We start from the raw sequence: 23,880 nt of genomic DNA on the forward strand, positions 1-23,880 counted from the left end.
TCTTTTTTAATCCTTTAATTCCTCTGCATTGGACACATCAACATAAAACCCTTTTCTTTTATGCTTTCTGTCCCCAGAATCAGGAAATGAACTCATCACAGATGTGGTGTTTAATACCGTTACTGATGGGGTTGATGAACATGGATTGGTGAACTTCAGAATTTTGCTCAATCAAGTGGAACAACATTTTAAACACTAATATGCAGATATCTATTGGGGCTCATCTGTTGTAGTTTAATGATTAAATGTGTCTTATTTTACTGTTACAAATGTGATAGACTGTTTCTGCTGATCTATTTGTCACATTTTATTTCCAGGTTTTGGTTATTGAGAGAATTAAAGGACTTCTAGATGTACAGTGCTACTGCAGACTGTTCTTTTTGAGAAAAGTGTATCGGATTTTTTTTCCATAAACCAAGAAGCATAAAGTCCCATCACACTTTAAATTGTCTAGTCTAGTCATTTCCAATTCCCAGTTGTGAATCTGTTGCTGATTGCACAAGCCCTGATCTGATCAAAGAGAACCGGATCACCTCACACCCCCTCTGACACGTGTCCAATCTGTGGCCACTTCTTATCACCTGCCAGTGTTTGGTTCCCACACAGAGAGGCATCCAAAAAAGGAAATCAATTCTACTTACTTTTCTTTAAAATACAAGAGCATTACTGAATGCTCATCCCAGTTGTTATCCTAATTCTTCTTAACTGTGGGTTGAGGTGGGTTGGTTGGGGTTGAAGTCAGGTCTGTAGAGGCCACTTAGATTTGGCAAAACCATTAGCAGATCTAGATGATACGACTTTCCAATATTAGCACTTACAGTTAACTTTTATAGCAGTGGTTTAAACAGAGAGCAGCCAGCAGAGGCCATAACTGTCGCAGACACAACCAGTCGTGTCTGTGTGGGTACCCGGCCAGCCAGTAGCACAGTTTGGAGCTACCACCTTTAATAGCTGCCCTATTAGAGCAGAAAAACATTAGATGTAATTATTGAATCATTATTTGATGTTCTTAAGTCTAAACAGTGACAAAGCTCTCTACCTCATAGATTTCTCAAAGACATCAACATCCCACAAGTTTACCACACAGAGACTCATCGAAACAAAGGAATTCAATTCTATTTACTTCCATTAATCTACATTAACATTACTGAGGTCATGCATTGGTCACCCCAGTTGGCTTCCTACTTCTTCTCATCTGTGTTGGATGGGGTTGAGGTCAGGTCTGTAGAGGCCACTCACAGATTTGGCAAAACCACTAGCAGATCTAGATCGTACCACTTTACAATATCAGCACCTAGTTCATGTTTATAGCAGAGGTTTAAACTGAGAGTAGCCAGCAGACACAACCAATCATGTCTGTGTGGGTATCCAGCCAGCCAGTAGCACAGTTTAGAGCTAGCACCTTCAGTAGCTCCCCTGTTAGGGTGCATTCACATGAGAAGTGTTTTGCGTTTCGCTCTCTCCTTGAGCTTCTGCGCAAATTGCCGCTTTGCTCAACGCTTGGCCTCAAAAATGTCATCAAAGTGTGAATATAAGATTAATATATGTTTGTGTGGAATAATAGCTGGATTTTCCTCACTGTTTCACTTTTAAACTTGTGTTACAGCTCGGAGTGCTAAGAAATTGAGAATCAGCTTTTCCGAGTCTACAACGCTTAACATGGTTTAATGTACTAAAAGAAAATCACAGGAACACTGAACTTATCTTAATTATTAATGATCATAAGTTCTTTCCACTAATAAAATTCCTCAGTCATTGTTTTAATAAATAAGTCAAATGAAGCTTTGTTCATGTTCAAGCGTTGTTCGTACTGCCTGAGTCGCTTTTACTACGTCATTTCAAACAGTTCGTCTCATTGTAGGTGCTTTAAAAAGGTCAGCGGCAAACTGGGTCAAAGTTCATTCAGGTGAACTTCAAAAATCCCCAGCCCAACACGCCAAAAGTGTGCGGCGCGCACCACAGAAGCAATTGCAGCAGCAAGCGGCACCGCCTTACTCCATGGAAAACAATAGCACAGCCAGCGCAAAAGTGGTTTTGCTGCTTCTCATGTAAATGCGCCCTTAGAGGGGAAAAAACATTAGATGTCATTATTGAATCTTTATTTGATGTTTTTCATAGATTTCTCGAAGGCATTAACATCCCACCATTAATCTTTCAGGTTTTGTAGAATAAATGAGTTAAAGCTGTTAAGAAGGCAAAGGGTGGCACTATGCCTTATTAGTTCAATCAGACCTGAGCTGGATATAGATTATCCCACTGCACTCAAGATGAGCAGGCTGGTTCCAAACCACAGCAGGAGCCAGCGCACCCCCATGAAGAGAACTCCATGTCCACCAATGAGTAAACTATTCGATCTGGACAACATAGACGCCTGGGAGCATGCTGTGAACCAACAAAGGAGCAGCCAAAGGTGCAAAACCACGAGAAGAAAGCTCACAGCAGAAAAGTAGGGAAAGCCAGCAGCACAAATACAGAGCAACTGATAATGAGACACAGTGAGTCCTGAATGATTACAAAGCAAAAAGAAAAGTTAGTAAAGAAAAAACAAGTACTGATATATCTATATACAAAAGATATATACAGTAAATAAAGTTAATTTGTTTTTGCTCTCAGTACATTCTGCTGTGTTAAATGTGACTCTGCCTTCTGCACTCTCACCTCATGTGCAAATGTCTGCCCATAAGATTGCACATGTTTCCAGATGAAGACAGAAGCATAAATCAGCCTTATAACCAGATTAGATTCTGTTTTCTCCAGTCAACATGGTCAGGCCAAGGACAGATTTGGTCTGTACTGTATGGGTAGGTACACCGACCAGGCATAACATTATGACCACTGACAGGTGAAGTGAATGGAGTGATCTCTTCATAATGGCACCTGTTAGTGAGTGGGATATATTAGGCAGCAGGTGAACATTTTATCCTCAAAGTTGATGTGTTAGAAGCAGGAAAAATGGGCGAGCGTAAGGATTTGAGTGAGTCTGACAAGGGCCACATTGTGATGGCTAGATGACTGAGTCAGAGCATCTCCAGAACTGCAGCTCTTGTTGGGTGTTCCCGGTCTGCAGTGGTCAGTATCTATCAAAAGTGGTCCAAGGAAGGAACAGTGGTAAACCGGCGACAGGGTCATGGGCGACCAAGGCTCATTGCTGCATGTGTGGAGGAAAGGCTGGCTCGTGTGGTTCGATCCAACAGACGAGCTACTGTAGCTCAAATTGCTGAAAAGGTTTCATGACTCCACGCCTCGACACAAAAGGGGGACCAACACAATATTAGGAAGGTGGTCATAATGTTATGCCTGATTGGTGTATATCCAACTGATGATTGGTAAAGCTCAAAAACAGTATGAATGGTAAAGTGAAGACCAGTACAATTCTGACAATACTGCTGGCCTGCAGTCATCTTTTTTTCCAGTGTTACAGATGTCCTGCAGATGTTTACAGATAGATCAGTCCACTGTGTAGATTTATGGTTGATTGGCAATTAATTCTGACCATATTTTCAGGAATTTTCATACATAAGCATTTTTATTGGCTCCTGCTTCTTTATGAGCATCTTTGGAGTCCACCGGTTTGTTTCGAACAGGATGTGTGTTTATCTGTTGCGACCATGTAAGCCATGCATGACACTTGCATGATGAACATCTCGTTCTTGCATGAAAATCGAGGTCGATGGAACCTCTCCAAACCTCAGATGCAGGAATCGGACATCACAAGGAAAGTATTCACAAGGCAATTTCACATGCATGGTGAGCAAACTGGTATGTGCTGGTCCGGATCTGCATGTGGTGCGCAGTTGTTGCTACTGGCCTGCACTCAGAGGAACTTTTTACGCCTGCATGTGCACACCTTTGCTAGAATGCTTTGATGCAACCTGACGAGAACCTGACGTGGAAACATGAATCCCAGCCTTCTTTGCTTTCATGGTATACGGTACTGTCGTCTGTAAGACCCTTATTTACGATCCTGCACATAATCTATCTGCTTTCGGATTGTTGTTTTTTTTGTGGGAGGTTGTGGCTTTGGCATCAAACATAAAAAGCAAATAAACAGACGAGCCGTTTTAAAAAGAACGGAAAAGGTTGAACTGCTGAGACAATGCCACTAATCACCGAGTATCAGACGACCTCTTCAAAGCACACGAGAGATGGCCTAACCACAAATTATGGACAGAATGTAAAGATAAAATAGTACCTGTCATTTTGGTTGAACTAAGTGCAGGCAGTGCCCACAGCGTAGAACAGGACCCACTCTCGGGTACAGTAGCAGAGGTGACCTATGCTTAAGATGACATTTTGGTCAGGACCTTGATGTACCATTTAGCAGCAATGAAGGGTCCAGTTGCCAGGGTGCCAATCTACTGCAGGGCTTGGGTCATCCCTCTTCTTTAGACATAATCAGTCATGTTTGTACAGACGCCTGGCCAACCGATAGCACAGTTGAGATTTGAACCTGGATCTTAGCAATAGTGGACTAACATAATAACCTGCTGTGCCACTAGAGCGCCCCAGCAGCAATGACTGCCAACCAATAAACTTATCTTGTGGCTACTGAGGGCACCCGTTGTTGTAGACACCACTGTGGAAAGTTTCTATTATTTGCTTGATATAGAACTTGGACTTCAGGCATGCCACTATAGCACATTCGCTTTCTTAATATGAAGCTGGTCAGCTGGACTCATAGGATCACAACACATTTCTGCTTTGCATCAGTTCAGCTCAAGTTAGTGTGAGGCTAAAGAAGTCAGCTGCATTTTTGGATAAATGGTTTGTGCTTTGCAGAGTAGATTCTTAAATGTTCTTTAAAAGCTTTAAATTCTTTAAACCTAATTTGGGGCGCTCAGGTGGCGCAGTGTTAAAACATGCTAGTAGACATTTCGAACTCGTTGGTTTAAAACTCAGCTCTGCCATCCAGCTGGGCTGGGTGCCTACGTGAACAACGACGGGCTTGTTGTTCATACAGGGTGGTGAGCCGGATAGGGACTCCTCATAACTGAAGCAATTACAGTTGAGGGATAATGCGTTGATCAGGGTGTGGCTCTCCGTACACAAAAGCTGATCCGCATATGAACTCGCTTCGCGCAGGTGAAAAGATGCAGTCGTGTTTCCCCGGGGAATAATGTTATGGACTGTAGACTGGACTGTAGATTTTAAAATCACTACATTCTGGGCAATCCTGCACTGAAAAACGCCTCTTGTTATGGTCAAGTCAATTTGATTTGTATAGCGCTTTTTACAATGAACATTGTCTCAAAGCAACTTTACAGAATCCAGGACCTACAGACCAAAAGCCCCTGTTGAGCAAGCCGAGGGCAACAGTGGCAAGGAAAAACTCCCTTAAAATTACAGGAAGAAACCTTGAGAGGAACCAGACTCAGCAGGGACCCATCCTCCTTGGGTGGCCTGGAGGATAATTTGAATAAATAAAATTGACATCATACAAACACAGAATGAAATAAGTTACAACTAGCAAAAAATAATTGGAGTTCTTAATTATTTGTCTGTGATAAAGTCCGTAGTGAGTTTTTGACATTTTTGGTGCAAACAAGCCAGGTACCGTCACATCTAGCAGGAGCAGCATTGTTGGCACAGAAGTCTCGACGTGCAGTCTTTAACCTCGGGGTAAAACACACACACACTATGTCAGAGCTGTAGGATTATTTTATAGTATTGGCCATGCAGTAAACAGTTCTGTAATCCCAGTAAACACTTTGTTTTTTGACAGGGTAATTTTAGTCATACAGAGTCTGTTTTCGTACATTATTGATATGTTGGAAGAAAATATTAATATTCATGGTTTTTGTCTTCCTGGCAGTTTTTTTGTTTGACTTTGTGCAAGAAGCAATGCCACTGGTAAAAGACCTACTGGTAAAACCTACACAAAAAGCATGAGATCCATACATTAAAAACTGACATTTTAAAATCACCTTACACCAGTTCATATGGGCACCAAATCCAAAACGGAATACACTCAACATTTCTGTGGATCATTACCTGTGGTGCAATACTTAGACAAGCAACAGCACCAGGTTAGGAATGGTAAGCCTACTGCAGTAAGGAAGCTAGAAAGCATGTTTAAAGTTGAGTCTCCTGCCCCAGTTCTTTATAGTCCTTGTTTCCCTGTGGTTCAAAAAGAGTAATGATATAAATGTAAACCAGTTGTAATTTTTCACATCTTTTCTGACTTAATGTTGCTTTTTTCTTTGATGAAAAATGAAAATGGCTTTGTACTTGGAGCCTGCATTCTTTGTGAACATCTGATAGATATTCTTGACAGCACAGCAAGCGTTTAACAGCACGCCACACCAGCAAGGATCTGCAGACCAGAGACGTACTATTAATTCCAGACCCGTGAAGAGAAAACGCTGGGGTTTTTTTTTCTAAGAAGTAAAGAGAATAACCTGGAACTGGATGTTTTAAATAGAACTTCCTTTGAATGGAAAGTGGCTTTATATTGCTTACATATGAATCAACATGTCAAATTTAATGCCATTAATTTACCACACATTCTTTTTTCAAATCATTACAGGCTGATGATTGTCACAGTGACTGAATCTAGCCGTCTGTTTCCGCATCTCTTTACTGTCCATTACAAACATTCACCTGAAAAGAAGCTTTGTGCTATTCTGTTTTATTCCTTCCTCTTCTTTCCTCTTAGATTTTACATAACACATGCAAATAGGCATTTAAAAGGAAATCCCCTAAAAAAAGCAGCAGATTTTAAAGTCTTGTGTTTTGAAGACCATCAGTGTTGTACTAAAGAGCTGGGCTGTTTGTTACAATATACACCGATCAGCCATACCATTAAAACCACCACACTGTCCATTTTATCAGCTCCACTTACCATATAGAAGCACTTTGTAGTTCTACAATTACTGATTGTAGTCCATCTATTTCTCTACATACCTTTTTAGCCTGCTTTCACCCTGTTCTTCAATGGTCAGGACCACCACAGAGTAGGTATTATTTAGGTGGTGGATCATTCTCAGCACTGCAGTTACACTGACATGGTGGTGGTGTGTTAGTGTGTGTTGTGCTGGTATGTGTGGATCAGACACACAGCTCGCTCATCTATTGCTGCTGTTTGAGTTGGTCATCTCCTAGACCTTCATCAGTGGTCACAGGATGCTGCCCTTGGGGTGCTGTTGGCTGGATATTTTTGGTTGGTGGACTATTCTCAGTCCAGCAGTAACAGTGAGGTGTTTAAAAACTTCAGCAGCACTGCTGTGTCTTATTCACTCATACCAGCACAACACACACTAACACACCACCACCATGTCAGTGTCACTGCAGTGCTGAGAATGATCCACCACCTAAATAATACCTACTCTGTAGTGGTCCTGTGGGGCCATTTAAGAACAGCATGAAAGGGGGCTAACAAAGCATGCAGAGAAAGCATACAGTCAGTAATTGTAGAACTACAAAGTGCTTCTATATGGTAAGTGGAGCTGATAAAATGGACAGTGAGTGTAGAAACAAGGAGGTGGTCATAATATTACGCCTAATCGGTGTAGGTTCATTTATTACTGTGTGTCTTATTATTTTTGTAAGCTGTTGTATTTAAGTGACACAATGGGTTGATCATTACCCCCGTCACTCTACTTCCTCGGCTGCTCCCGTTAGGGGTCACCGGCGGATTGTGATCCACATTATTGATTAGGCACAGTTTTTACGCCGGATGCCCTTCCTGACACAACCCTCCCTATTTATCCGGGCTTGAGACCGGCACTACAATGCACTGGTTTACGCATCCTAGCGGCTAGGTACCTATAGGACAATTCAGTGTCTCCAATTAGCCTGGCTGCATGTTTTTGGACTGTGGGAGGAAACCGGAGCACCCGGAGTAAACCCACGCAGACACGGGGAGAAAATGCAAACTCCGCACAGAAAGGACCCCCCGCCTGGGGATTGAACCCAGGACCTTCTTGCTGTAAATCAAGTGCTACCCACTTAGCCACCGTGCCACCCCATTACCCCCTGTCACTGCCTGTAAGAATTGTTTGCAGGTCTTTCCTATATAGTTTTCTTTTGGTATTCCAGTTGTTTCCTTCCTCCAAAATCAGGGTATGGACTGTGGTCAGGTGATTTTACATAACATAAGTTTTACATAATTAATTTTGAGTGAGGAAGTGCACATAAGTGTGTATTGCCCTTGACTGACCAGCACCCAGAGGTTCACCAGATTCACCACAACCAGGTGGAAATGGATCCACTTACACAGATGAAGTGGTTGGGGAATTTTAATCAATAAATTTTTGTAGTTTTTTCCCTTCGAGGCAGAGCATCACATCGACTCTTGCAAAAGATAAATAACAGATTTGACTTGATTTTTGTTCTTGAAAACATTTTTTACCAGATGGATTTCAGAGATTAAACAATGTGAGCTGTAAGTTCTGCCCTAAACGCTGCTGCTTTCTGAATCACGTCTGTGTATGACATGGCCCTGGTGCTAAATAATGGTTGCTAAGAGGTGTTTGAAAAAACACTGGTCAGCAGAGGTAATTTGGCTTGACATCTGGACAGAGTGATTGTTTATATACAAATGCCATCCTGTTGGAAACAGGGTAGCTTTGTCTTGTGTGACGTCAGAGGCACTGATTGCATGTAGGCAACAAAATCATTTCCTTCTCTTTGAGAAGCCTTTTATGTAATGAAGCCCTCACTTTAACTTGATAGCAAACAAGGCATGTCACTTTTCCATGACCTTAGAGAGCAGTGCATTAATGCTGGATATTGGCCAGGTATAAGTGCCCTGTGGTTATTGTGCTTATTTTCCAGTCAAAGTAAAGCCTTAAAAATAAGTCTGTTGATGCATGCTCAATAATCCAGGTACACAAATCCACAAAGTTGAATCAGTTCATCTGGACACAAGTTTGTTGTAGAGATACGTTTCGTCACTCAATCCGAATGACTTCTTCAGTTCTTCAGTTCTTCAGTTCTTCTCCAGATGAACTGATTCAACTTTGTGGATTTGTGTACCTGGATTATTGAGCATGCATCAACAGACTGCTTTCACCTTGTTTTTCAATGGTCAGGACCATCACAGAGCTGGTATTATTTAGGTGGTGGATCATTCTCAGCACTGCAGTGATACTGACGTGGTGTTAGTGTGTGTTGTGCTGGTATGAGTGGATCAGACACAGCAGTGCTGCTGCAGTTTTTAAATACCGTGCCCACTCACTGTCCACTCTATTAGGCACTCCTACCCAGTTGGTCCACCTTGTAGATGTACACTCAGAGATGATCGCTCATCTATTGCTGCTGTTTGAGTTGGTCATCTTCTAGACCTTCATCAGTGGTCACAGGACTACGGATATATTTTTGGTTGGTGGACTATTCTCAGTCCAGCAGTGACAGTGAGGTGTTTAAAAACTCCATCAGTGCTGCTGTGTCTTATCCACTCATACCAGCACTGTGGTGGTCCTGGGAGAGTCCTGACCATTGAAGAACAGCATGAAAGGGGGCTAACAAAGCATGCAGAGAAACAGATGGACTACAGTCAGTAATTGTAGAACTATAAAGTGCTTCTACATGGTAAGTAAAACTGATTAAATGTGTGTAGAAACAAGGAGGTGGTTTTAATGTTATGGCTGATTGGTGTATATTCTTACTGCATTTTACAAAATGTTTCAACTTTTCTGAAAATGGAGATTGTAATGTGTTAGCCATGGGTGTGACAAACACCTAAACTCAATATTTATTTATGATGTCCACGTACTTTTAACCATATACATTACATTTTCAGCATTTATCAGATGCTTTCATCCAAAGCGACTTACAGTACTGTGATAGCTGGTTCAAGACAGTATACTGTCTAAGCAATTGAGGGTTAAGGGCCTTGCTCAACTTGGGGCTTGAACAAGTGACTTTTTGATTACTAGTCCAGTACCTTAACCACTAGGCTACAACTGCCCATATATAGTGTATATAACTTGTTCTATACAACAACAACTATAAAGACAAATAAAATGTTTATTATGATTTTAAATTGTTAATTTATCACAATAAGATACTCCATTTAGATTTTTTTAATTCTCAGTATAGTGCAATAATAGATACTGGATGATATTATTAACTCAAACACATATAAATAGTAGTAGTAGTAATTAAAACCATTCTCACAGAATCCTTTAGTCACAATTGCTTTGCACTTAAGATCCTTGTATTTCATTATGAAGTATATCTGCTGTTTGACCAGGTTTTTATACTTATTCACATGCTGGCAAGCAATGAATTGCTTTGAAATGATAGATAAATGGTGTTATTTACAGTAGATGATCCAAGAACTTTATTAAAACGAGCTGGTGATTCAGATGAATATGGAGCGATGCATGTGTTGGCTGGATACACATTTAATGACATATAGAAATAGTTTTTTTTTTTGGAATATTGACTTCTGTTTGAAATAGAAAATTGAAACCATTTGGGTTAAAGTACCGTCTTTAGGAAAGTCTCTATGAATATTGACGCATTCTGTGATTGTGAATGCTTATGCTGTACATTAGTAGTCATATTAGGATATTCATTTTAAAAATGTTACAAATAATAAATAGTTTTATGAATATGAAAATTATTTGAATCATATGATATGGCCAATTTACTCAACAAATCCAAACTCAAACAACTAGATGCCTGTCCAATAATCAAAACACCAGTTATGGGAATATGTTTTTGATAAAAGCTCTCATTGAGTATAGAATGTCAAGTAACACCAGATCTGTTCTGTATGCTTGTGGTGGACTATAGTGAAGACAGTATATTGTTTTTTCTTACATTTGTCACCAGTCTTTTTAACTGAAACAACTACATATAGACACATCCAGGGGCTGCATGTATACATGCCCCTTGTACCCACTGTGGCTTTTGTAAAAAGAGTTTTATATTGGTTGAAGCTTGCTGGTGCAAGTTTAAGGACATTTCAATGGTGTGCCAAATAACAGGGCTAAGAGTTAATCTCAAAACAAACGTATTATTTTTGTTTCTATAAGTTGCTCAAAATTCATTTGCCTAAAGTTTGGGCTCGTATGAATGGAGTTTAGAAAAAATAGATTTTGTTGTAGGTATTTGATACATCTTTCATTTTACTACAAACTTAAAAATTCCGGTAAGATTTTAGTTTGAGAAAAGCTGAGATGTGTACTTTTAGTAAACTTTATGACAAAACATAGCTTATAATAAACCAGCCTAAACAATGACACAGAGTGCAAATAACTTACATGATTGGCATGCCATTAGATCACGGTGTTCCGTACATCTTGTTATTATTATTCCACTCTGTTAAACTATTGTCAGTTTGTGTAACATAAATAATATACATGTCTGTAACATTAAAAAAAAACATTGCAAACAGTTGTTTTTTTAGCTTGGTCATCAAAAACACATTATGTAAACAATGTAAACAATAACATTTAGTAACAGCCTTCATGATTCTACTCTCTTTACAACTGAACCCACTTTAACAAGCCTATTTAGTTTAGCAAACTTTGTATTACTGTAAGTAAATACATTGGCTGTTTATTATACATTACTTGCACAACATAAATACAATTATTCATGTTATATCTTTGCTGTACATTTACTAACATACTGAACTCTAACACTGGTGCTGATCTTTTTTCAGACATTAATTTATCACAAAGGACGTTTTACTAAAGAAGAGAATGATGTATCCTTACTCAAACAGTTTAGCAAAGCATCATTTGTGCATCAGAAAATAATCAGAACAGCCTTGCCACCATTAACCTGGTGAGTCTTTCCACAGTCACATTAAGAACATTAATAGTTTACATTAGATCCTGCTTGTGTTCTTTCTGTAGACTGATGTCAGTACTTTTGGAGTACCACCTGAGGGCTTAATGCTCATGCACATTTAGCAGTGGTTTCCACCCTTGGCCTTTATGCACCAAGATTTCCCAGACTCTTAATCTTTTCATGATACTATGAACTGTAGATGGTGAAAGATCTAAATTATTTGCAGTCTTGCATGAAAAACATTGTCTTTAAACTGATGGACAATTTTCTCACAAAGTTTGGCACAAAGTGGTGAACCACGACTTATCAATGCTTACAAAGCGTTTGGTGGATGCTCCTTTTATACTCAGTCATGACGACCTCACCTCACACCAGTTTAAACTGCTAATTGTGGAATGTTCCAGAACAGTGTTAGTTGTACAACTTTAGTTTTATTTTGCCTCTTTCCCAACTTTTTAAGTGTGTTGCAGACATCACATTCTATTGTATTTTATATTTACAAAATGCAATTAGGTTTGTCAGTAAAAAAAATGTTCTTATCATATCTTCATACTTCATCTTCGTACTTATTTATTCAACTATCAGTTGAATAAAAGTTCAAGCGAATTAACAAGTTAGTTTGTTTTTATTTAATTTTTAGAAAGTGCCCTTGCAAGTTTACTTGCAATTTACCTAATATATTTAATTTCTTATTTATGTTCACAATTAAGTCATAAAAGCAGGCAGCAAAAATTGGTCCCTAGTTTTAGTTAGGTAAATGAAAAGTCAGATTTACACTCGGATTTTGCTTTGCTAAAAGCCCCAACCTTGTGGCATTGAAATGGATACACAGGATCTATACTTGAAGCCTGGGAAAATAAAGAAGTACTTTTCCAAAGCCATAACCATATAAGAAACAAAATATCCTCAGGTTGTTTATAGGTTAAACACTGCTTTTTATTCTGTTTTGCCTTTGCCCAGCTCTATTCGGTCTGTTATATACCCTTTTTGTCAATTTCATTTGTTTTGTTTTCTTATATTTAGCTCTTCCTGCTGTTGAGCTCTGATGCCCAACCGGGAGAGGCAGTCTCTAATTAAAACAGCAGAAATACATATTTAGAGTTCTGTGCGGCTTTTGGGAAACTCTGTATTTAAGGCCAAGAGGGGACAATGAAGGAGACAATACTTGTGGAAAGCTTTTTACCCAGAGTGAAAAACTAGCCTATAGTTTGTGAAAATGCATAAGCATGTCTTTAAACATAAAAAAGTTGAGGTAGATTTTAAATTCTGTGTCTTGTTCATTTAAAAGCCACATTTTGTTTTCCCTGCATGAGAAATTTAGCAAATACACAGTGAATGTACATTAAATGTGAAGGTTGTTACCTGTAGAGAATCCTGCTGCTTTCTGTAAGCAGGTGACCACAGACAATACAGTTTTTCCTAAAACACTGTATCAGCATTTACAGTTCTGATCTATGAGACACATTTTGAACTATGCTACTTTAAAGTCGAATCACTTCCCTACCAACGACTTTGGTGTTGATATGTGTGGAGGCTCTATCTAGAATCTGATAGCTGTTTGGAGTGTCTGTTGCTTTCTGTTAGGGCAAGCCTGCACAGGAAGTGTGGGTGAGTCCATCCAGACGTTTCCCTTGGCTCCTTTGCTGCCCATCCAAGCTAAATGCTACCTTGGATAGATGTCTCCACTCACAGACAGTGGTTACATAAAATGATTTAAAATGTGGGTTACTTTATCTAGTCTTTGATGGACAGGGTTACTCATTTTAATTTACGTAATTTTACATTGCTTTGAGGGCAAGATTGTGCAGCTTCTAAATTGTTACAGAAAAGTATATTAAGCATAAATAATATAGTGCACACTATACCAATTCCTTAAAGAAGAAAAGGCTTGTATCTTATCATTAGACTGCTTTTTAGCTTGGAATACACAATGTGTCTGACTTATAGAACTGTCTTTATAGGTTGGCTGAATTTTGTATAGTATAAATGGAGATACAACAGAATTTGTAATAGTTATCATATTTGGGACTTATATAGTTATAAAAAATAGCAGTAATTATGATAAAGCTGCATTTGGTCATCAGTTTTACCACATGTTGAGCATGAGCTATTACCAACACGTTGAATAATTTTTGATCTGTTTTCCCTCATTAAGAAATAAGCACAAAACCCGTTTCCTTTTTTCCCCCTATTTTTTATTTATGCATTTTCTCCCAATTTAGTGTAGTCAATTTGTCTTCCGCTGCTGGAGGATCCCTGATTGCAGTCGAGGTTGCACGCCTCCTCTGACCCGCGCGCAGTCCTTAGCAGAACCCTTTTTCACCTATGCACTCTGCACAGGAGCCTCTCTAGCTGCCAATCAGGGTCCTTACACATCATTTGAAGACCCCACTCACATAGTCCGGTCATCCCGCCCTAGCAGAACCGTGTCTGCTCCAGGCACTGCTAATTATGCCTGCTAGATGGGGTCCATCCAACTGGTGGCATTGCCGAGTTTCGAACTGAGAAGTTTAGAATCTCAGCGCTGGTGTGCTAGCGGAATATCCCGCTGCGCCACCTGGGCACCTAAAACCTGTTTACTTTATATGTAAGGGTTTTATTAATAGAGGTCTAAGAACCACTGGAAAAGTAAATAAGCTTGTATTTAGTATTTCCGTATTCAAATGTTTTTGTATATTAAGCACAATGCATATTTCTCATGTTGGTTTCTCTTGCTGGACAGGATAAAGCAGTGGTAAAATGTGAGAAATAATAATGATACACTGATCAGCCATAACATTAAAATCACCTCTTGTTTCTACACACACTGTCCATTTTATCAGCTTCACTTACCATATAGAAGCACTTTGTAGTTACTGACTGTAGTCCATCTGTTTCTCTGCATGCTTTGTTAGCCCCCTTTCATGCTGTTCTTCAATGGTTAGGAACCCCCCAGGACCACTACTTATTTGGGTGGTGGATCATTCTCTGCACTGCAGTGACACAGTGGTGTGTTAGTGTGTGTTGTGCTGGTATGAGTGGATAAGACACAGCAGCGCTCCTGGAGTTTATCCTTGATTAAAATAGTCTGTGAAGCAGAAATAAACCATCAAGTTTAATTTGAATTGCAAATTGGATTGGGTCAAACAGTTGGTGTAAAGAAACTGATCTTTTAACCAGACTGTATGAACTTATGTTTCAAACACATTTAATCAGAACAGTATTAATATTAAGTGAATTTTTTAAATCAACCATGTTGGTTGTTGTCATTTTTGTTGTTGGTTGTATTTTAATGTGAAGGTGAGCTATATAAATAAACTTGCCCTGCCTCTGTGTCATTGAGGCTGTTGATTCTCACCCTGTGTGTGTTCTCTCTGACTAGACAGGATTAAACATGTCAGAGTCCTGGCCTGGGTTCCGAGGGGTAAAAAATGAGAATGATGAGGATTAGCTTGCTGTGTTGAGAGAAAAGGTGAAGCAGATGTCACTGTCCAAATGTGGTCTGCAGTATCAGGCCAACCTGAAACTTGATATTTTTAAGCATCATATATAAATTAATATCTTATGACTTTTCATTATGAACAAGTTATAAATCTACAAATGCATCTACAAATGTACCTCATGTAGCCTTGTCATAGTTTCTGCTGCATTTGTGTTTCTTTGCATTACAGGTGTTTATTTAGCACAAAAGTGTTTCCAGCTCTGAAAGCACTATTTCACTAAAGAAAACCATGTTTGACAGGTCACTAAATACAGCTGGTCCATGTTTCATTTTGTAGTGCATGCTTTGTTTGTTCTTTCTTAACAGCACCTCTCAGTCATGCAGTTCTTTTTACCCTTCGATGTCTTCTTAGCTAAAAAAAAAAGAGTCCTAGCACACAGCACCCAAATCATATTACTTATTTTTACTACCATTTATGGAAAATATTTAGACTGTGTTGTGGCAGGGCATATGGTAGCTTTAGCGTCAAACGAGACAAGTGCATGTTTCAGGTGATCTGTTAACTTTACTGATAAAATCAGTAGAGCAGTGGAACTCATGATGGATGTTTTATCAGGGTCAGTAAAACTTGGAAGTGTTATGTATTTATTTATTTCTGCATTGGAAAACTAATGCATACCTAAAATTTACAAATATAGTCTGTAACTTAAGCTTCAGGTTTGTACTTGTGGTAAAGATACCTTTATCTTAATCACAAATTAAAATAATCATTAAACCAGTACAAGGGTGCTTGTGTGGTGCAGTGGTAAAATACACTCCCCCCTTTCCTGCTGGAATCTAGGTTCAAATTCCCAGCGGTGCTATTGGCCAATCGGGTATCTACATACAGACATGATTGGCTATGTCTGAGTAGTGCATGGCCAAGGCCCCACATATTTGGTGGTAATTTGATCTTATCTCATCTTTTGTCCACTTTTTCTGGTGAGGGTTATACCAAGTTCACACTACACAACTTTCCAAGTCGTCAGATCGCTGTATAGTTCACACTACACAACTGGATCTCTTGCAATCAGGAGTCTTTTAAGTCGTTGTGTATTTCACACTACACGACTGATCGCTGATAGGGAATTACACACTACACGATCTATCACCGGGAGGAATCGCAGGCGAGTCTGTCTGGTCTCCCAAACTAAGTTTTGACACAAAAACACACGCAAGAAGTGACAAGGGGTTTAATGATACCATGTCCGAAAATGCACGTCAGCAATAAGTGAGCAATGTTCAGCGTAAAAGCAAGTAGGAAAAATAAATGAATCCGATTGGATTGGGCTGCGCGACCAGCAGGGATTATCTGTTCTGTAGTGAGTTGGAAGATAATAAATATTTTTTGCAATGCAGTGTTGGTATTATGGTTTGGCGTAGACGATAAGTCACAAATACTGTAAAGCTTGTCTGTGCTGATGTATTCTGATAGAAACTATATTATGCCCCTGTCCCACGTTTTTACACTCCTCCCCTGGGTTTCCCCTCACCCCATATCCTGTGTTCTCATTGGCTGTAGATCAACACAGCGCTTGCTGCCACTTGCAACCTGCTCGCAGCACCTTTCACCTTTCACACTACACGATTCTAAGTCGCCGACTGGTTCAGATATTTAAATGCTAGATATTTTTCTCGAGTCGCCGAGTTCTCGGCGAGAATCGACAAGCGATCAACATTCACACATAGCAATCGAGAGCCGAGTTTCAAGCACTGAGCGAATGCTGAGTTGCCTCCAATCTGCCACATGTAGGGGCGACCAATCGTGTAGTGTGAACTAGGCATTAGGGTGCTAGCAGGCAAAAAGACCAGTTCAGACTCCTCTATCCTCAGCACCGTAAGGCTGTAGCAACCCAAATGTAATATTTTGTTTATTTTTAAGTGAGAAAAGAAGTACACACAACCACTGCTGTAAACATTTAACATCATTTTCTGTAAATGTTAACGTGTAGTTACATTATATTTAATAAGCCTAAAAGTATACATGATAAAATGCTAATTGTGGCATGTGCAAATACATTTTAGAATGTATTAATACTTGGTAACATCCATTCCTCTGTTTATTTACCCAATGTTTCTTGTTCTATTGGCTTTCACCCCCCCCCCAGAGCATCCCTCCCCATGCTTATTAGGTGCTCTGCTACTCAGAACATGTTTAAGCACCACCACCCCTTTGGAAGTTAAACCTTTCTGCAGGTCCTTTTGGTGGTGCTCTTTTTATTTGCCTTTCTGGTCAGTGTCGGATTACACCTTGGCCGCCACAGTTACTTGAAACTGCTGTTTCTTAATGAAGCTTTGAAGAGTGGAAATTGCAAGCTGGAAAAACTTTGTAGGCACCAGTTAGCTTTTTATTAGATTTGCAGCTGCTTAGAGGAGCTCAAGTTTTTAAAGACAGGGTGGAATTGTTATTAGCTGACATTTCCTAATGACAATTCTTCACCTCGCTGACAAGTCATAACAAGTCAATTCATGCCTAATAAGTTAAAATCTTAGACTTTACATTTGAAAAGGTGTTTTAGTTGTTTTCATTTTAAGATTTACCAATATGTATACACCGATCAGCCATAACTTTAAAACCACCTCCTTGTTTTTACACACACTGTCCATTTTATCAGCTCCACTTACCATATAGAAGCACTTTGTAGTTCTACAATTACTGACTGTAGTCCATCTGTTTCTCTACATACCTTTTTAGCCTGTCAGGACCACCACAGAGCAGGTATTATTTAGGTGGTGGGTCATTCTCAGCACTGCAGTGACGCTGACATGGTGGTGGTGTTAGTGTGTGTTGTGCTGGTATGGATCAGACACAGCAGCGCTGCTGGAGATTTTAAATACCGTGTCCACTCACTGTCCACTCTATTAGACACTCCTACCTAGTTGGTCCACCTTGTAGATGTAAAGTCAGAGACGATCGCACATCTATTGCTGCTGTTTGAGTTGGTCATCTTCGAGACCTTCATCAGTGGTCACAGGACGCTGCCCACGGGGCGCTGTTGGCTGGATATTTTTGGTTGGTGGACTATTCTCAGTCCAGAAGTGACAGTGAGGTGTTTAAAAACTCCAGCAGCGCTGCTGTGTCTGATCCACTCATACCAGCACAACACACACTAACACACCACCACCATGTCAGTGTCACTGCAGTGCTGAGAGTGATCTACCACCCAAATAATACCTGCTCTGTAGTGGTCCTGAGAGAGTCCTGACCATTAAAGAGTATGTAGAGAAACAGATGGTCAGTAATTGTAGAACTACAAAGTGATTCTATATGGTAAGTGGAGCTGATAAAATGGACAGTGAGTGTAGAAACAAGGTGCTTATAATGTTATGCCTGATCGGTGTATATTAGCCCACATTTCTTTGCATACAACTGTATGTATGGACACACAATGATGTTCCTAGTTTCTTGGACTGGATGGAACCCATTGTTTCTACTGGATTTCATATGATGTGGTCAAGAATATGTGGAGACCTAAATAAGAACCCCCCCCATACACCCCAACATTAATGACAGCGGCTTCCACTCGTTTCAGAATATTTGCCAAATAGTTTTGGAACATAGTGGGAATTTGTGCCAATTCTGTCAAAAGAGCATTTGTGAGGCCAGACACTGATATTGGACATGAAGGTTCCAATTAATTCCAGGAGTGTTCAGTGAGGTTGTGATCTGGGCTTTGTGTAGGCCACTGGAATTCTTTCACACCAAATTTGTCAAACCATGTCTTTATGGACTTTCTTTGTGCCTTCCTCAAACGGAGAGTCACCTACTGATCTCTTAACCAGCTACTTACCTTACAGCGTCAAAGACCCCAACTCCTGTTTAGTCTGGTCTTTTCCAACCCAGCAAACTAGTAGCCAATTTTGTCTACTACAGACTTTGCCAAATGTGCCTGCTAGATCGTGTCCAGCCGATCGGTATCAGAGTTGAGCTTCAAACTTCAGTTTGTTCAGCTCTGTTATGCTAGCAGAATATCCTGCTGCCCCACCTGGGCACCCTTTTACTTTTATGCTTCAGTTACAACTTACTTTGTGTGTGTTGCAGACATCAGATTTTACATTTGTTTATATTTATAATATACAATCACTTTGGTCAGCCAAAACATAAAAAATCTTTTGTTTGTACTTCTGACAGTTAAATAAGGGTTTAAGGGCGCCCAGGTGGTGCAGCGTGAAATTCCGCTTGCACACCAGCACAGAGTTTTTGAACTCCTCGGTTCAAAAATAGGTGTTGCCACCGGTCGACTGGGCGCCATCTGGTGGGCATAATTGTCAGTGCCTGCAGCAGATACTAACTGGCCACCATATCTGCAGGGCAGGGACCGGACTATGTGTTGGTGGGTGGGTCTTCATACGCTATGTAAGGACTCTGATTGGCGGAAGAGACGCCTGTGCAGAGTGCATGGGCGAGAAGAGGAGGGCTGTGCACGTGTCGGAAGAGGCGTGCACAGCGACGTGCTCTCCTCGGATGCAATCTGGTTTCTCTCAGCAGCGGAAGACAAAGATTGAGTGTGCTAAATCGGGAGGAAAATGGGGAGAAAATGCATTAAAAAAAAAATAATAAAGGTTTAAAAGAGTAAACAAATCACATATTCATAATTTTATCATTTTACAAACTCTCCCAACTTTTCTGGCAATGGGGTTTGTAATTCATGTTACACATCTGTTAGTCATGGGTGTGGCTGAATCACCTGAGCCAGTAAAAAATGTTCAAATGGATTTGGTCGTAAAGTGGGCTTCAAATTGCAGCTCTGGTGTTCTAGCTGTTGTTGCATAACAGCAGTCAGTTACTGTTTTCTCTAATGGACATAGCTTTTATAAAAATTAATATACCAAAAATCAATGGCCAGAGGGAAGGAAAGTTTTTAGCTTCCCTTTCATTAGTAACAGAAAATGTATGCTGTTATGCCCAGCTTCCAGCAACAAAGCTTTCTATATTGCTGTATTTGTTTTTTTAATAGTTCTTATATTCTTATATTTCTATCTAATTTTACTCAGCAATTATTGACAAGTGATAAAGTGAAGAGATCTGCTGTGCAATATAAACAAAATTACTTTATATGATATTCAGTTTACAAAGGTATAACACTGTGAGTTGCTGTATTAAAATCTATTTACTCTGTACTCTGTGTTTAAATGTTTAATGTATGTTGTGCTGGTATGAGTGGATAAGACACAGTAGCGCTGCTGGAGTTTTTAAATACCGTGTCCACTTACTGTCCACTCCATTAGACACTCCTACTTAGTTAATCCACCTTGTAGATGTAAAGCCAGAGACGATCGCTCATCTGTTGCTGCTGTTTGAGTTGGTCATCTTCTAGACCTTCATCAGCGGTCACAGGACGCTGCCCACAGGCCACCACCATGTCGGTGTCACTGCAGTGCTGAGAATGATCCACCACCCAAATAATACCTACTCTGTAGTGGTCCTGTGAGGTCCTGAGTATTGAAGAACAGCATGAAAAGCATGCAGAGAAACAGATGGACTACAGTCAGTAATTGTAGCACTTCAAAGTGTTTCTATATGGTAAGTGGAGCTATTAAAATGGACAATGTGTGTAGAAACAAGGAGGTGGTTTTAATGTTATGGCTGATCAGTGTAAATCCAAGCAGTTTTACTAAACACTATATTTTAGGAGATATTTTACATGATGTTCTTAATAGTCAAGGCTGCAAAAAGTTGAATTTATGATTAAATTGTAAAGCTATGCTAAAATACTAAATGTGTTAGATTTTCTTAAGTCTGAGGAGAGCCTAGCCATTGGGAGGTGCACTTTTCAGTGCACACTTATTGCCGGTCCCAAGGCCTGCATCAAGATCGGCATCCGGCATTAAAACTCTGCCAAGTATGTGGACCAGATCCACTATGGCGACCTGTCAAATATGGAGCAGCTGAATGAAGAAAAAGGAAATGGCTTTCTAAAAACATTTGATCAGAGTCCTATGGTTTTAATAGTCTTCAAAGCATCTTAATGGGATTCAAGCGGATTTTGACTAGGCCCTAGCAAATCCTTTTTTAGATGACCTGCTATTGTGCTTTAAATCAGTTTCATTACATAACCCTTTTGTGAAACTTCTGGCAAAATGACATAATGCTAGATGTTAAAAGACATATGTTTCCTAAAAGGTTCCACTTTTAACAGTCCACAGAACATAATTTCAAAAGGTTTAGGGTGTTTATTTATCACTTTGGTGGAGCATACAAGTATTGCATATGTGTAGTGTTTTGTGTGTGTAGTAGTATTAGTATGTATTGGTAGTATTAAAATGAACTCATTGTGAGAACTGCTTGCTGACCCCATGAAAGTCTGCTGTGAGTGGACCAGTACCAGACATTTAAATGCCAAATCATCTTCACATTTCCTGTGGTCTTAAAAAATATTTTTGGAGAGATCTAAAGCATGCTCGTTCTGCTAAACTGACTCTATGTCGACAACAGACTGTGTTCAATCACCTCTGTAAATAACTTGGTCATACAGCCAGACAAAGCCTCGGATCATATGGTAATTATTCTGTTGTTTACCATTTTTTGTTCTTTATTCATTTTAGCCAGCTCAGCAAGCAGAGACGTATGGTGAAGATGACTAACAGGTTTTCTCAGTTTTTCCATGTTATAACTAATATTCTGTAAAACATACATCTTTTTGGGGCTTGGGTGAGAAACTGTTAATGAGATTTAAAATGAGTCACACATTTAACAAAGTACAAAATAACAAAGTAAAGTAACGAAGTAATAAAGATCTTTTTATCTTTTTCATCTTGTGATTCAACATCACATCCAACCAGTATGGGTGAACATAACCACTGACCATGCCAAAAGAGTGGAAAAAATGGTTCAATTCTGACTTTACTGGCAGAGAGACATAGTAAGTGTCAGGTTGCTTCCATCCTTTAAAATTTCAAAGACTGCAGTTCAAAAGTACAAGGTCACGCATCAGACATTGGGGACAACATAGTTACACAATTATTAGTGGACAAAACAACTCTGCTAACCAGGACGACCACCAATTCAAATGGCACAATTGTATGATGACATCAAAAATGTTTTTTAAACAGGACAATGTTCCATGCCACCCAGTCAGGTCAATCAAGGTGTGTGTTGAGGATCACCAGATCACAATCCTGTCATGGCCAGCCAAATTGCCAGACCTGACCTGAAATAAGATCCTCTGGAATGTGATCAAGCAGCAAATGGATGGGCACAAGCCATCAGACAAAAAGTCACCCAGCAGCACTGTGAAAGGCTAGCAGATAGCATGCCAAGATGTGTAAAAGCTATGAATAAATGACTTTGCTTTGTGCATATGATCACTGTAATGGCAAAAATGCTTAAGCTGTCAGCACAAAGTCAGAATCCATTAAAAGAACCAGACTATTATCCCTCCTCCATCAATCTTTACAATTGGTGCTATGCATTCTGGCAGTATGGGTGAATTGCATATGTGTTGAGGTACCAACGTGGAGGCGTATATTGGAATTTTAGAGAGACACATACTGTCATCAAGGCAAATTATTTTCCAGGAAATTCCATGGTTATTCCAGCAAGACAATATCAGGCCTTATCCTGCATGAGAACAACTGCATGGCTTTATAGACACAGGAGGCAAGTGCTTGACTGGCCTGCCTACAGTCCATATCTGTTTTCTGTTGAAAATGTATGGTGCATCATGAGGAGGAGAATCAGGCAACCACAGACTGCTGAGCATGGGGTTTGTAGGTAATCTAGCTTTAAAGTATTTGTGACTGACTGGCACACAGTTCAGTAAAACTATTTGTATATTTAACCACATCTAATGATTAACTTTGGAGTGGAAGGGTTTAGCTATTTAGTAAAGGTTCGAGATGCATGGTTGTATACATAGTGGTTAAATGCACACAGTAGGATCCTGCTTAGCTTTTTTTAACAAGACATGCAGAAATAAGAGCAAATCTTGTTCTGGTTATGGAAGACGTGTCACATAATACATCAGGGGTGTTGAGCTACAGCTAAATAACAAGAGTCACAGTGGTAGTGGAAGTCACAAGGAGTCTCAGTTGTTAATAGGCCAGGCTGTTCAGTTAGTTAAGTATGGAGGCCAGATTACAAAAAAATATTCAAGGTTGGGGGTCATGAACATGAGATTATCCCCTGAATTTTCTAATGACGAATATTAGGTATGTTTTAAATATTAGGACTGGCGTCTGGGTGTGTTATTGCATTGTGCCCAGTGATTCCGGGAAAACCGGACCCACCGTGACCCTGTTCAGCATAAAGCAGTGATAAAAACTTAAAAAACAAATTTTCTATTCTATTTGTTCTTTGCATTTTAAAAATTAACTGGTTTTTCTGTACCTGTGAAACTATATTTGATTTACAGCATATATTGATTTCAGAACCCCATATAAAAAAATAGGTATTGACATTATTTTTTAAAGCTTTTAATGAATTGTATATGTTAATGGCTGTAAAGGATAAATAGCAACTCTCTAAAGCAACAAAGAAAAAAAAGAACAAATTATAAGGTAAGAAAAGCAAACTGTAAAAGCAAGCCTGATTAAACAAGTGTAAAGCATTTGATAGGATTTCATACGCACTTTTAGAACATGCAACAATACCACTGATCATGAGTGCAAGTAACAGTTTCTTACAGACAATGTGAAACTTAAATTTGACTTCTTAAAGTGACATACACTTA

The 23,880-nt window shown here is 39.6% G+C and overlaps 1 protein-coding gene across 1 annotated transcript in view; it reads left to right on the forward strand.

Moving 5' to 3' along the window:
• The window catches only part of bckdhb (branched chain keto acid dehydrogenase E1 subunit beta), a 130,616-nt gene extending 130,255 nt beyond the window's left edge, over window positions 1–361 (forward strand). Inside the window, exon 11 of the mRNA XM_062992111.1 lies at window positions 78–361. The gene's annotated coding sequence lies outside the window, so the exon portion shown is untranslated. The remainder of the gene's footprint in view (window positions 1–77) is intronic.
• Window positions 362–23,880: the final 23,519 nt, after the last annotated feature.

The sequence above is a fragment of the Trichomycterus rosablanca genome, chromosome 3 (assembly GCF_030014385.1).
Source record: "Trichomycterus rosablanca isolate fTriRos1 chromosome 3, fTriRos1.hap1, whole genome shotgun sequence".
Lineage (NCBI taxonomy): Eukaryota > Metazoa > Chordata > Actinopteri > Siluriformes > Trichomycteridae > Trichomycterus > Trichomycterus rosablanca.